Below are 14,302 nucleotides of genomic sequence, written 5' to 3' on the forward strand. Positions count from 1 at the left end.
ATATATGGTGAAGCATATAATGTCATTGAAAACTGTATAAGGCAATTGTTGAATGGGAACTCAAACTGCTTTATAAACTTTTACCAAAATACAATAATGTTGTTTAAAATAAATCAATAAAATTCTTAAAGCTCAAAAAAATTCTATCAAGAGTTCAGCTAGCAACAAAGAGGTAATATTATATTAAAAAACAACCTTAGGTATAATGACTATATAACCCCACTTGACGGGTGCAAATAACAGAATTGTCAGTGAATGGACACATTGGATGGGGTAAGATACAACTAATATATGTATATCTCAAAGCAACAAGGGTTCCTGGGGGAAGGGTAGGGAGGGATAAACATGAGCTGATATCAGAGTTCAAGAAGAAAAAAATGTTTGAAACTGATTGTAGTAGCAATTGTATAATTGTGCTTGATGTAGTTGAATTATGGAATGCTATGACATCTGTAAGAGCTTCCAATAAAAGTGAAAAAAAAGGAAGAAAATCTTACGAATATACTTTTTCAATTTGAATTTTTTTTTTCATTTTGTGAACATGAAGCTTAGCATTTAATCTCTTTCTGGTTACAAATATAAAACATTTGGATAAAATTTATACATATGAGAAAACTGAAAACCTGAGATTTCCCCCAGTATCCCAGGATGAGATGACTACTCCCCGTAGTAAAAGTCTTAGATTATTTTAAGCGCACACTGGTAAATAAAAAAGCAAACAGGATTAAATAGATCTACACATACCATATACTTGAGTATAAGCAGAGTTTTTCAGCACATTTTAAATGTACTTTTGTGGTAAAATGAGGTCCCTTGGCTGATATTCGGGTCGGCTTATTCTCAAGTCTATACAGTACATGTGATTCTGCCCTTGTACAAGCTTTCAAACAGCTCTGTAAAGTGAGTAATCCAACCACTGGTTCTCAAGAGACCTTTACACGTTAATTTTCAGAGAGAATCTAACCACATCTTGGGTGGAAAACACCCAAGATGTTCTCACTGTCAAATAGTAAATACTGTCCAATAAATTAAAGGAAGCATAGGTTAAAAAAAGGAAGAATAATCAGTTTGATAGAAAAAATAGTACAAAAAATCATGAGTTGGTTGGCAAAATAAACTCTTAATTTCCAATTCTAGCTGATATCATAAAATGGCTTCAAAATTCCAGTTTGGGAAAAATCACCTCTTTACCATCAAACGTAGCTCTAAAAATAATTCTACAAGTCTTTTCATGTGACCATTAACAAAAGAATACCAGGGGCATGGTCACTTAGCAGTTCCTAGGTTCTCTGTGAAGTGAAAGGATAGCAGGATTGTAACAGGTGATGGAATCATCCGTGTGGCAGGTGCTGGGGAGGAGTCCAGATGAGGTCATGAAGGAGATTTCAATTTTTGGGAGAGAACAATTTTGATTCAACCTTCATCGGCTGCATCTGTAACGCTTCCAAAACATCTTTCATCTGTTTTAGAGATTTTTCTATCTCAATGCCGCTTTCGAGATGAAAAGGCTCTTTATCTTCTGATGCAATCTGCTTTTCAGAAGACCCTAAAATATAACTCGCAATGACCTTGGCACTGAGGCAAAACAAGTCTCTCTTGAAATCCAGGTCCTTGGGCTGCACCTGTAGATGTAGCCCAGCTGGAGCAAGCACCCGTGCAGTATAGGGTCTCCAGGATGCAACCGCCTTCATTTTTACATTTAGATAGCTTCTGTTCCTTGTCCATAGAAACATTACAGGAAACATTGCACAGCAGGACGTAATCGAGGTCCTCCTGGATCGCTCAGGGAGTCGCCCAGAGGGTGCTGGCAGCCAGAGCACAGAAACACCATTGGCCTTTCCTCGATCTCCTCCGCATGCAGCGGCGGCTGCTCCGCGCCCACCCGGGAGCGTCCCAGCCCCCGGAACTCCACATGTTCTCCCACTTCTGCAGCAGCTGCTCATGGCTCAGTCTTCCGTGATCCACTTGCTCAACAGCGAAGAGCTGTTGCACGTGCCCTTGCACACGTATGGCTAAGAGAGAAGCATCCTTTGCAGCCGCACAGACGAACCTCCGCCCGCCATTACCTACAAATTACCCGCCTCAATTTGAATTATTGTTTGGCACTAAAATGTTTCGCAAACTTGGATTTTTTTTCTTTTTATAGGCTGAGAATTTGGAAAGGCTACCATTTTTTCCACTCTATTTTTCTAAAATTCGATTACCTTTCAAGTTGATTTTAATTTTCTTATGTCCTTCTAGACCTCTCAAAAAATTCTCAAATAAAACATTTGGCTATGGTCCCAATTAATCAAGTCCTTTTATATTTACTTTATAATTTTCTAATTTCATGGTTTCCCCCATTTATAACTTCTGTCTCTCATAGTTTATTCCTTTTTATTTCTCTTTTCATATATTTCTAAGTGCTGTTGCAAAAAAAAAAAAATTCCACCCCTTTCCCAGAAGATTGCACAGTAGAGGACAACACTGAAGCTATAGCCTGGGGAGAGTGGCAGGTCTGCCCAGACCACACAGGAGAAAAACCACACAGAGGATATATAGATTCATCATATATAGATTCATCATATATCCTCTCAATATATATATAGATATAGATATAGATATATATAGAGAGAACCCCCTCCTGGCCCACAAAGCCTTGAGGACAACATTCATGCTCAGGGCAGCCAATGCACAGGGAGGACTTCAAGGCCAGTCCCATTATGAGACACAACGCACCCTCACTGACTCACAGTGCTACAGGGGACAACACTGGAGACACAGTGCAGGAATAGTGGCTGGCCTGCCCCACACACATTCTGGGGTGAACCACAAAGGGAGTGCAACAGTACAACAGAGTAGCAAAGGGAGCAAAGCAAGGAAGTTCCCAAGGAATCCCAAAAACAGACTTCTGACTGGAGGTGAGTGGTGGGGTGGTGGGTAGGGCTTGGCACCTCATCAGACCCAATCAGAAAAACATTTATAAGGGTCAGCAGACAGGTCTGAAACTATTTCTATCCCCTCCCCCTACTTTTTTGATATATACATGTACACAAGTACATATACATACATATATATGCAAGATAAACAATCCTGAGGAGAAAACAATGGGACCAACAGTCCCAGGGGCACATGGGAGTTAAGGAGGCAGGGGAAAGATAGTGGGGAATCACCAAACCTAGGGACAAGGGAACAATAAGATATCTAAAATTGATGGCAGGGGTTTAATGCATGTTGGGGTTTGATCAAGTGCCATGTAGCTGAGAGGAACTACAAAGAGCCAAATGAAGGTTAAACATGATAGTGGGACAAAAGTAAAGTTACAGGAAATAGAGGAAAGAATTAGGAGACAAAAGCCATTTATAGAAGTGTAACTATAGGCAAGTATATATATATTAATATATAATGGTAGGCTTATAGGTCTCTGTACATACATTTATATATGTTAGTATTATGGTAGCAGACAGACATTGGGCCTCGACTCAAGCCCTCCGTCAACATAAGAACTCCTTTTCTGATAGCCTGACAGTCTGTGATACCTTCCTGACACAATCACTGAAGACAAAATGGTGAAGAAACAGGTCTGTCTGAATAGGACAGGCTGGATGAACTATCTGGAGGAAAAACAACGGGACCGACAGTTCCGGGGGGACTTGGGGTGGGGGGATGGGGGGGTAAGGAAGTGGTGTTAACAAACCCAGGGACAAGGGAAAAACATGGGACCCCAAATGGTAGAGAAGGGGGAGTGGCAGGCATGGTGGAAAATGATCAAGGGTAAGGTTGCTTAGAGAAGAGGTATACTCTAGCCCAGGTGGTGACGAAGCATGGTAGTAGGGCAGGAGGAAAGTCAAGGGAGATGGAGGAAAGAGCTAGGAGTCAAAGGGCGTTCATGGAGGTCTAGACAAAGACATGTACATGCAAATATATATAGGAAGATGAGGAAATAGATCTATGTGTCTATATTTATAGGTCAAGTATTAAGGTGGCGGAAGGACCTTGGACCTCTACTCAAACACTCCCTCAATGCATGAATACCTTCTTTTATTAAACTGGAACTCTATGATGCTCACTCTCCCGACACAACGGCTGGAGTCAAAGTGGGTGAACAAGTAAATGTGGTGAAGAAAGCTGATGGTGCCCGGCTATCAAAAGAGATAGTGACTGGGGTCTTAAAGGCTTGAAGATAAACAAGCGGCCATCTAGCTCAGAAGCAACAAAGTCCACATGGAAGAACACACCAGCCTGTGTGATCGAGTGGTCCCAAAGGGATCAGTTACCAGGCATCAAAGAACAAAAAATCATATCATTGACTGCACACCTCCATGATAGGATCGCTGAAGACAAATGGGTGCATAAGCAAATGTGGTGAAGAAAGTTGATGGTGCCCGGCTATCAAAAGAGATAGTGTCTGGGGTCTTAAAGGCTTGAAGGTCAACAATCGGCCATCTAGCTCAGAAGCAAATAAGCCCACATGGAAGAAGCACACCGGCCAGTGCGATCACGAGGTGCCAAGGGACCAGGTATAAGGCATCATGCAAAAAAAACAACGATAAAAGTGTGTGTATATATGTGTATATGTATATGTATATATATACCATATTAAAAGAAGGGGGAAGTACAGAGTGGAGACCCAAGGCCCAAGTGTCGGCCAATGGAGATCCCCTCATAGAGGGGTTTAGGAGAGGAGATGGGTTAATTAGGGTGCGAGGTAGTACCGATGAAGAACACAGCTTTCCCCCAGATCCTGGATGCTTCCTCCCCCCAACTACCATGATCCGAATTCTACCTTGCAGGACTGGATAGGGCAGAGGCTGTACACTGGTACATATGAGGGCGGGTGGTACAGGGAATCCAGGGTGGATGATACCTTCAGGACCAAGGGTGTGAGGGGCAATGCTGGGAGAGTGGAGGGTGAGTGGGTTGGAAATGGGGAACTGATTACAAGGATCCACATGTGACCTCTTCCCTGGGAGAGGGACAGCAGAGAAGCGGGGAAGGGAGACTCCGGATAGGGCAAGATATGACAAAATAACGAGGTATAAATTACCAAGGGCACATGAGGGAGGGGGGAAAGGGGAGGGAGGGGAAAAAAAATGAGGACCTGATGCAAGGGGCTTAAGTGGAGAGGAAATGCTTTGAGAATGATTGGGGCAGGGAATGTATGGATGTGCTTTATACAATTGATGTATGTATATGTATGGATGGTGATAAGAGTTGTATGAGCCCCTAATAAAATGTAAAAAAAGAAAAGAGAGAAAAAAATGATTAGGGCAAAGACTGTACAGATGTGCTTTATACAATTGATGTATGTATATGTATGAACTGTGATAAGAATTGTATGAGCCCCTAATAAATTGTTAAAAATTTTTTTAAAAATTAAAAAAAAAAGAAAATGATTAGGGCAAAGAATGTACAGATGTGTTTTATACAATTGATGTATGTATATGTATGGATTGTGATAAGAGTTGTATGAGCCCCTAATAAAATGTTTAAAAAAATAAAAATAAAAAATAAATAAATAAATAAACATAACATTCTAAAGTGAAAAAAAAAAAAATGGTGAAGAAAGCTGATGGTGCCTGGCTGTTACAAGATTCAGCATCTGGAGTCTTTCAGGCTTGAAGTCAAACAAGTGGCCATCTAGCAGGGAAGCAACAAAGCCCGCATGGAAGAATTACACCAGCCTGTGTGATCACGATGTGTTGATGGGGTCAGGTATCAGGTATCAGAAGATCCAAAAGAAACAAATTAATGTGAATGAGGAGAGTCTCAGTGGAGACCTAAAGCTCATATGAAGACAAAAGGACATCTCACAGAAGGGTCCAAAGGAAGGAATGAGTCAGCCAGGGTGCTGGAAGAAACGGAAGAAACACAACATTCATCTAGTTCTTTGATGCTTCCCCTCACCCACTGTCATTCCCAGTTCTACCTTACAAATCTGACTAGGCCGGAGCATGTACATTGGTAAAGATACGAGCTCTCCACACATGGAATCCAGGACAGATACATCCCTCAAGAACAGTACTGGGTATAGTGATACCATGAGGGTAGGGGGAAGGTGGGAGGAGAAGGAGGAGAAAGTGAAAGAATCCCAATGATCAACATATAATCCCCCCTCCCCCTGGGGTAAGAACAGCAGAAATGTGGATGAAGGGAGACAAGGACAGTGTAAGAAATGAAAATAACAGTTATTTATAATTTATCAGGGGTTTATGAGGGTAGGAGGGTGAGGGAGGGGGGGAAAAAAGAGGACTTGATACCAACGGTGCAAGTAAAAAGAAAATGCTTTGAAAATGATGATGGCAACATGTGGACAAGTGTGATTGATACAATTGATGTATGGATTGTTAGAAGAGCAGTAAGAGCCCTCAATAAAATGATATTTTTAAAAGTACAGGGAAAATATTCCCACTCTAGATATAGATACTTCATTTCATGATTTGTTTTCTAATTCTAAATCTAAATTTTAGCATTTGTGCTCCCTAACCAATATTTTATTTACTGCTGCTTCTTGCCTTACTTAAATATAGGGAACATTTTGCCTTTAGTTGTTTAATAAACTGAACTTTAATGAGGTTTTATTTAGTGTACGTTCATGGAAATAAAAGTGAAGGTGCACCTCTTGATAGAAAACATGGCTTTGTACAGAAGTGAAATTGCTGTTAAACTTATTAAGAAAAATAGTATTTTCCTTAATGCTTTCATTGCAGTTCCTTGTTGCATAGAAAGAAACATACGTGATCTGTTTGTCTAGACTCTAGATAGTTACATTTTCAATACCAGGCTAAGCCAGGGGATTCTGTCCCATTTTGCATCAAGCTAAATCAGATCTTGATAAGAGAAGATACAGTCCTTCTGCCTAGAATTCACTCGGATACACTTTCTGTATTAAGCTCAGACTGAAAGTAACTAGGGGAAAAGATTCCATATGAAATATCCAAGTGTTATTATTATGTTAAATCTTGTACTTATTTTGCAAGATAACATTTAAGAGGTTGACAGGACCAATGGCCAAGTTTTGCAGTTTTTTAACATTCTGTTGAAATTTATTTTTTGATCAAAAAGATGCTCTACTGATCCACCCCTTATACTTTTTTATATACTTTTGTATACTTTTTTGTCCTTCCCCCATATAAACTCCCCAACACACACACACACACACACACACACACACACACACACTTTCTCCTTCCTCTCTTCTCCCATATGGTTTTTGAAGAGGTAAGATTCCTCTATAGCCTATCACTCTTTGCATTTAACTTAAGAAAATGGCAGATTGCATGCCATCTTGTTGTTAGCGTAAAGAACAATATTTAAATTGAGTGTTATTTATAACACAGAGTGAGATGTTATAAACGGAGTAAAGTCTAAATGTTCATCTGTCGCCTGCTAAGCCAGGGAGGGTCTTAAGACTTGGATATGTTCAGTTAGGCACAGAAAAAGGCAGGCAATGTTAAATGAAAAACTTTGCTGTTTAGATGATTCTGGCTCATAGGAACTTTAGAGGATAGAGTAGAACTGCCCAGAGGATTTCTATGACTAATTTTTTAAAAATCATTTTATTGGGGGCTTGTACAACTCTTATCACAATCCATATATACACCTATTGTGTCAAGAACATTTGTGCATTTGTTGCCATCATCAATTTCAAAACATTTTATTTCTACTTGAGCCCTTGATATCAGCTCATTTATCCCCCTCCCTCTCCCCTCCCTCCCCGCCTCCCACTCTCACCCCTGGAAGTGGGCTGCCACATCACATCTCCTCCTGTGCTTTGATAGGTTCAGACAGCCAATGCTTTACTTAGCAGCCGAATGCTTAAGAACTGTGCGACCAGTGCTCCTTAATGTTAGACAGGGAACCCAGTTTTCAAAATGTTGGCAATCCCTGCAACCCTACTTGGCGGTTGTTAGGTGCTGTCAGGTTAATTGTGACTCATAGTGACCCTCGGTATAACAGAGCAAAACGCTGTCCAGTCCTGCACCATCCTCATAATTGTTATGTTTGAGCCCACTGCTGCAGCCACTGTGTCGATCCGTCTTGTCAAGGGTCTTCCTCTTTTTCACAGCCCCTACACTTTACCGAGCACTATATTCTTCCCTAGGTACTGGTCTTTCCGGATAACATGTTCAAAGTATGTGAAAGCAGGTCTTGTAATCCTGGGTTCTGAGGGGCATTCTGACTCTACTTCTTCCAAGACAGATTTATTTATTCCTTTGTCAGTCTATGATACTTCCAACTAGAGAAATTAAAATCCAAAAAAGAAGGGCTGATATTAATATAATAAAATTTCACAGAACTTATAATGGCGAATTGATGGTCGCTAACTGAATGTTAACACATTAGAGCGGTGATGCGTTGACTAGAGTACGCTGTTGCTGTTAGGTGTCATCAAGTCATAGCAACCCTGTACAGCAGAAGGAAACACTGCCCAGGCCTGCACCATCCTCACTAATGTTGTGATTGTTGTTGAACCCATTTGTAGCCACTGTGTCAATCCATTATTATATTATACCCAAACCAAACCAAAGTCACTGCCATCAAGCCGATGCTGACTCATAGCAACCCTATAGGACAGGGTAGAAATGCTCCTGTGGGTTTCCCAAACTGTAACTCTTTCTGGGAGAAAGCCCTTCGTTGTCCCTGGAGACAGCTGGTGGTTTTAAACCGCTGACCTTATGGGTAGTAGCTCAATGTGTAACCACTGCCCTACCAGCTCCTATTATTATTACAGTATAAGGTATAATATAAGGTAAAATGACATACAGAATCCCAATTTTGTTTTCCCATGTCTTTGAAAACACACATAAACTCGCATACACATATCTTGCTCCCTGTACAGATTCCTTGCCAACAGTTAATTAGGAATGTATTGTTGATGTTTCTTAGTTAATTCAAGAATGTAAGAACATAGGTGAGCAGCTGCTTTGATATCAAAGGGTCCCATCCCTAGGGAGGCAGCAGTGCTCTTTCAGCTACAGCAGTGTGAATGACAACAAATAATGTGGTATCCATTTACATACTTATTTAAATACCTGGTAGAAGGATAATTACACTGAGGTTTTTGAGGAGATGAAATCTGATCTCATCAGATGGAATAGGCTTTCCCTTTCTTCAGCACATAAACTCAGTGTCATTTAAATGAAAATCTTCCTGAAATCTCTTTATTCCTAAATTTGCTTCCAATATCCCCTGAGGCAATGCTTCCATCAAAAAGGCCTAGTGATATGGAGAAAGGAAATCAATTCCAGAAGTGAATCTTATTAGGTACAGCAAGAATTTTTCCCCAACCCATTTTTGTTAACACTGCTTTTGGCTTTCAGGTTTTTGCTCGAATCATTATATGAATGCGTTTGAAAATGGAAGATTTCGAGTCAACAGTTTGGATCTAGGTCCATGTCCTGGTAACGAGAGAGAAGAATGCCAGCCGCTCCGAGTACTGGCCTTGCAGTACACCACAGTGTTAACAATGCGTCCAAAAGACAGTGTTATGCTCTCCCATATTCTCTTCCCAAGCTGGCTTTTCTTTGCAATGAGGCATTTGAGTTCCCAGTCACTGCAGAAACGAGTGTGGGTGGAAAGAAGGAATGCAATTTTATCCACTGTTTCCATGGAAGCAACACAGGATCCTTACAAAGAAATGAATTTCAAGAGGTGACTATTTATAGGTACTTGGTGCTGAATAATATTTTTCCTTCTAGAATATACTGTGAGTACATTAGCCTGTTCTTACTCTTCATTGCTTATTTTACTTGTACCAGGCAAGACCCTGAACATACAGGTCTGAATTTCTTAGGACATTTTCCTGACAACATATATAACCTCTCTTTTGAGAGTGGTAAAAACAGTGAGGGGACAGAGCTGCTGATTCCCAGTAAGCAGTTCCGTTTATCGCTCCCAGTAAGACCATAAGCACTGTTTTATTTTCATCTGGTCATCTTACTGAGTCAAAAGGTGATTTAGGGCACAGGGCATTTCAATGACAAGGTCTGTGGGAGCACCTGGCTGCTGCAGAATTTCTCTGACAGTATAGATTAGAAGGCCAATTGTATTCGCAGTGGTGAATGGGAGGAAAAGTGAACCAGCTGTACACATTGACTAGCAGCTATTGGAAACTGTGGTCCACCTATGTAAACCATCGATATGTACATGGATTTTCAGCTCTCACTTGATCTAGCCTTAATATAAAAATAATTAGCTCTTGTGACATGGTCCTGTTGGTACTCATCTTCATGAGGAGATCCCTGAAGATGTGTGTGCTATAGTAAAGGGAAATGAAAAAGGCAGATGGTGTCCAGCTAATATAAAAAATAGTGTCCAGGGTCTTAAAAACTTGTCTCAAAACAAGCAGCAATCTTGCTGGGATATATGTAGGAGGAAAAACAGACTCATTGGCAGGAGACAGACTTGGCAGGAGGAAACCAGAAAGGGGCCTCTCACTTGTTTAAAAAGTGCTCCCTGTATAGACTAGAAGGGTTTTGTAGGACTAGTCTTTGGGTGCATTTGTGGGGTGGATATTGTGGTTTTGGCTAATTTCAGGAATCAGGGTCAGTTAGATGTCTGTATAATTTGCACTAGAAGATTCTTTGGACCGGGGGTTCTGAGAGTCATTCTATCACATCTGAATGAAGAGCCAGCTAAATTCACACAGAAGCAGCACACCAGCCTGTGTGATCTAAGGAGGGAATGGTACCACAGCCTAAATTCTAAACATTACGTTTGCAGAACATTATGGCTGACAGCGGAAGCCCAACATCCATTTGCAGTGTCCCTTACGTTGAGTCTGGTGAAGTCCCACTGACCACAGTCCAAGACTGTAGCGAGCCTTAAAAGAGATTGTGAAGTGGATTTTAACAGCTGTAGTTAGTCTGGAATATAACATCTAGTCATTAGATCTCCTTTTGGACCCATTTTGAATGTATTCTGGTTTTAAAATATTTTCTGCTTTCTTTTCCATTGGAGTCAATGTTGCTGGGTTCTGTTTGGTTTTGTTTTTTTCCTTTTTGTCTTTGTGTGCTTTTCTCTATAGGGAAGTCAGGATGGGTGAATCTATGAAGACAGCAAAAGGTTTAATACTTACCTGGGGGCATGGAAGGGGAGGCAGGGGAGTCAGGGGAGGATGGCAGTCAACACCTATGGATACAAGGAAGAAAGAAAATGATCCAAAGTTGATTGTGGTCACAATTGGCAACTCATTTAAAAGTGATAGAACTATTGAATTGTATGATATATTAATTATACCTCAATGAAACTAAAATGGACCAGACTTCAACCCAGTGCCCCAAGGTGTGAATGCAACATTCTGGCATGGAGTAGGGAACCAGTGGAGAGGTCTGGGGGGCTGGCCCCAGTCTCAAATACTAAGTGGACACCTGCCCCTCCCCCCAGAAGAATTTATTTCAAAGGAGGGCATTGAACCAGCAGCTCTGGGAGAAGAACATATCTGATCAGAGCACACAGGAGCAGATGAAGGGGGAGTAGGAGAGAGTGGAGCACATCCTGGCCCACCAGGCCTTGAGGATGATGACTCCAATTAGAGCAGCCAGTCCACAGAGAGGACCACATGGCGAGCCCCACTATGAGACATGACGACCCTTACTGACCCATAGCCCTACGGGGGACAACACTGGAGACACAGTGTGGGAATTGCGCCTGAACTGGTCCCACCATATTCAGGCAAAGCACTGGGGAGTGCAGCAGAACAGCAAGGGAATGGAGTGGCAAGGTCCCCAGGGAATTCTGAAGGTGGACTTTGGGGCCAGGGTGTGGTGCCCCAACAGACTGGACTGGAAAACACTCCTAAAGGACAATAAATGATCCTTGAATGAACTACAAGCTTTTCTTTCTTGTTGTGTTTTGTTCTTTGTTAGTGGTTTGCTGTTTTGTTGTATATTGTTGCTTAGTTTTGCTCTGTCTTGTTTTTGTGCATGTTATTATCTCTGCAGGTCTGTCTAAATAAGATAAGCTGGATGAACAATCTGGAGGAGAAAACAATGGAACCGATAGTTCTGGGGGGACATGAGATAGGAGGAAGCGGGGGGCAAAGAAGTGGTGTTAACAAACCCAGGGACAATGGAAAAACAAGTGATCCAAACTGGTGGTGAGGTGGGTATGGGAGGCCTGGTAGGGCATGATCAAGGGTAATGTAAACAAGAGGAATTGCTGAAATCCTGGTGGGGACTGAGCATGATAATGGGACAGGAGGAAATTCAAGGGAAATAGAGGAAAGAGCTGGGAGGCAAAGGGCATTTATAGAGGTCTAGATAAATACATGTACATATGCAAATATTCTTATATATGAGGATGGGGAAATAGATCTATGGGCCTATATTTATAGGTTTATTATTAGTGTAGCAGAAGGACATTGGGCCTTCACTCAAGTACTCCCTCAATGCAAGAATACTTCCTTCTCTTAAATAGGCATTCTATGATGCTCACCTTCCTGGCACAACCACTGAAAACAAAGCGGGTGAATAAGCAAATGTGGTGAAGAAAGCTGATGCTGCCCGGCTATCAAAAGATATAGCGCCTGGGGTCTTAAAAACTTGAGGGTAAACAAGCAGCCATCTAGCTCAGGAGCAACGAAGCCCACATGGAAGAACACACCAGCCTGTGTGATCACAAGGTGCCAAAGGGATCAGTTATCAGGCATCAAAGAACAAAAAATCATATCATTGGGTGCACACCTCCATGATACGATCGCTGAAGACAAATGGTTGCATAAGCAAAGGTGGCGAAGAAAGCTGATGGTGCCCGGCTTTCAAAAGGTATAGCATCTGGGGTCTTAAAGGCTTGAAGGTAAACAAGCGCCCATCTAGCTCAGAAGCAACAAAGCCCACATGGAAGAAGCACACCAGCCTGTGCGATCATGAGGTGTCGAAGGGATCAAGTATAAGGCATCATCAGAACAAAAATATCTTACCATAGTGAATGAAGGGGGAAGTGCACAGTGGAGACCCAAAGCCCAATTGTCGACCACTGGAGATCCCCTTGCCGAGGGGTTTAGGGGAGGAGATGAGCCAGTCAAGGTGCGATGTAGCAACAATGAAAAATACAACTTTCCTCTAGTTCCTAAATGCTCCCTCCTCCCAGCACTATCATGATCTGACTTCTACCTTGCAAGTCTGGCTAGACCAAAGCATGTACAATGGTACAGATAGGAACTGGAAACACAGGGAATCCAGGGTGGATGATACCTTCAGGACCAACGGTGTGAGTGGCAATACTGGGAGGGTAGAGGGTGAGTGGGTTGGAAAGAGGGAATCGATTACAAGGGTCTACATGTGACCTCCTCCCTGGGGGATGGACAGCAGAAAAGTGGGTGGAGGGAGATGTCGAACAGGGCAAGATATGACAAAATAATTTATAAATTATCAAGGGCTCATGAGGGAGAGGGGAGCGGGGAGGGAGGGGGAAAATGAGGACCTGATGCCAGGGGCTTAAGTGGAGAGCAAATGTTTTGAGAATGATGAGGGCGAGGAATGTACAGATGTGCTTTACACAATTGATGTATATATGGATTGTGATGAGTTGTATGAGCCCCTAATAAAGCAATTTTTTTAAAAAAACCTGTAAAATGGGGGAAAAAAAGTGTGTTCTAGCCTCCTTTGGCAGCCCCATCTCATATGCAGTGCTTGTTCTCTGAGGAAAATGATGAGTAGGCTTCCTGGTGCTTCTTTAAGCCCTTTGTTTTGAGAGAAGGTGAAATATTTTTGAGGTTATGTATAGAGAAGTTCACCCAAACAAAAAACTAAATAAAAAAGCAAAATATCTTCCAGAAACATTTTTATATGAAAAAACAACATCAGCCCAGGATTAAAAAGGAAATAGCAATTGTGCATTAAGCACTTTGAGAAACACTACGTGTCTAACAAAGAAATCACTCAGCATGACACATTCATATCTGGGAAAACTCCAAGTAAGTTAATCCTTTTGTACTTTTTGCAACTGATAGTTTCATAAGTTGATTTGAGAAAACATAATGTTTCATTCGATGGACCCTTTTCTTTGTCTAATTTCCAGGAACTGTTTCAGCAATTACCTTCAACACTGTATTTTCAGTTTCCATGCCTGCCATGCTTTGCTTTGGTGAGATACCACTTGGTATAGTATGGAGCACACAATTGTCTGCCACCTGATGGCCCCTCTGGCTCTTAGTCTAAGTACTATACTCTTGGGAAAATGACTGCAATAGATTTGTGGGGTCAAATACTTTTTTGGAGTTGAAATATTTTAGTTTTAAGATACCGCAGGGACCTTGTTCATAGTTAATCTTTAGGCTAAATGATTTCACACCTTCTGTTATCTAATACAGACATGTTTC

At 41.6% G+C, this 14,302-nt stretch overlaps 1 pseudogene; it reads right to left on the reverse strand.

Moving 5' to 3' along the window:
• Nucleotides 1–1,312: 1,312 nt before the first annotated feature.
• On the reverse strand, nt 1,313–14,056 carry LOC142422708 (protein Mis18-alpha-like; annotated as a pseudogene).
• Between the last annotated feature and the right edge of the window lie 246 nt (nt 14,057–14,302).

Source organism: Tenrec ecaudatus, chromosome 12 (assembly GCF_050624435.1).
Source record: "Tenrec ecaudatus isolate mTenEca1 chromosome 12, mTenEca1.hap1, whole genome shotgun sequence".
In the NCBI taxonomy this organism is placed as follows: domain Eukaryota; kingdom Metazoa; phylum Chordata; class Mammalia; order Afrosoricida; family Tenrecidae; genus Tenrec; species Tenrec ecaudatus.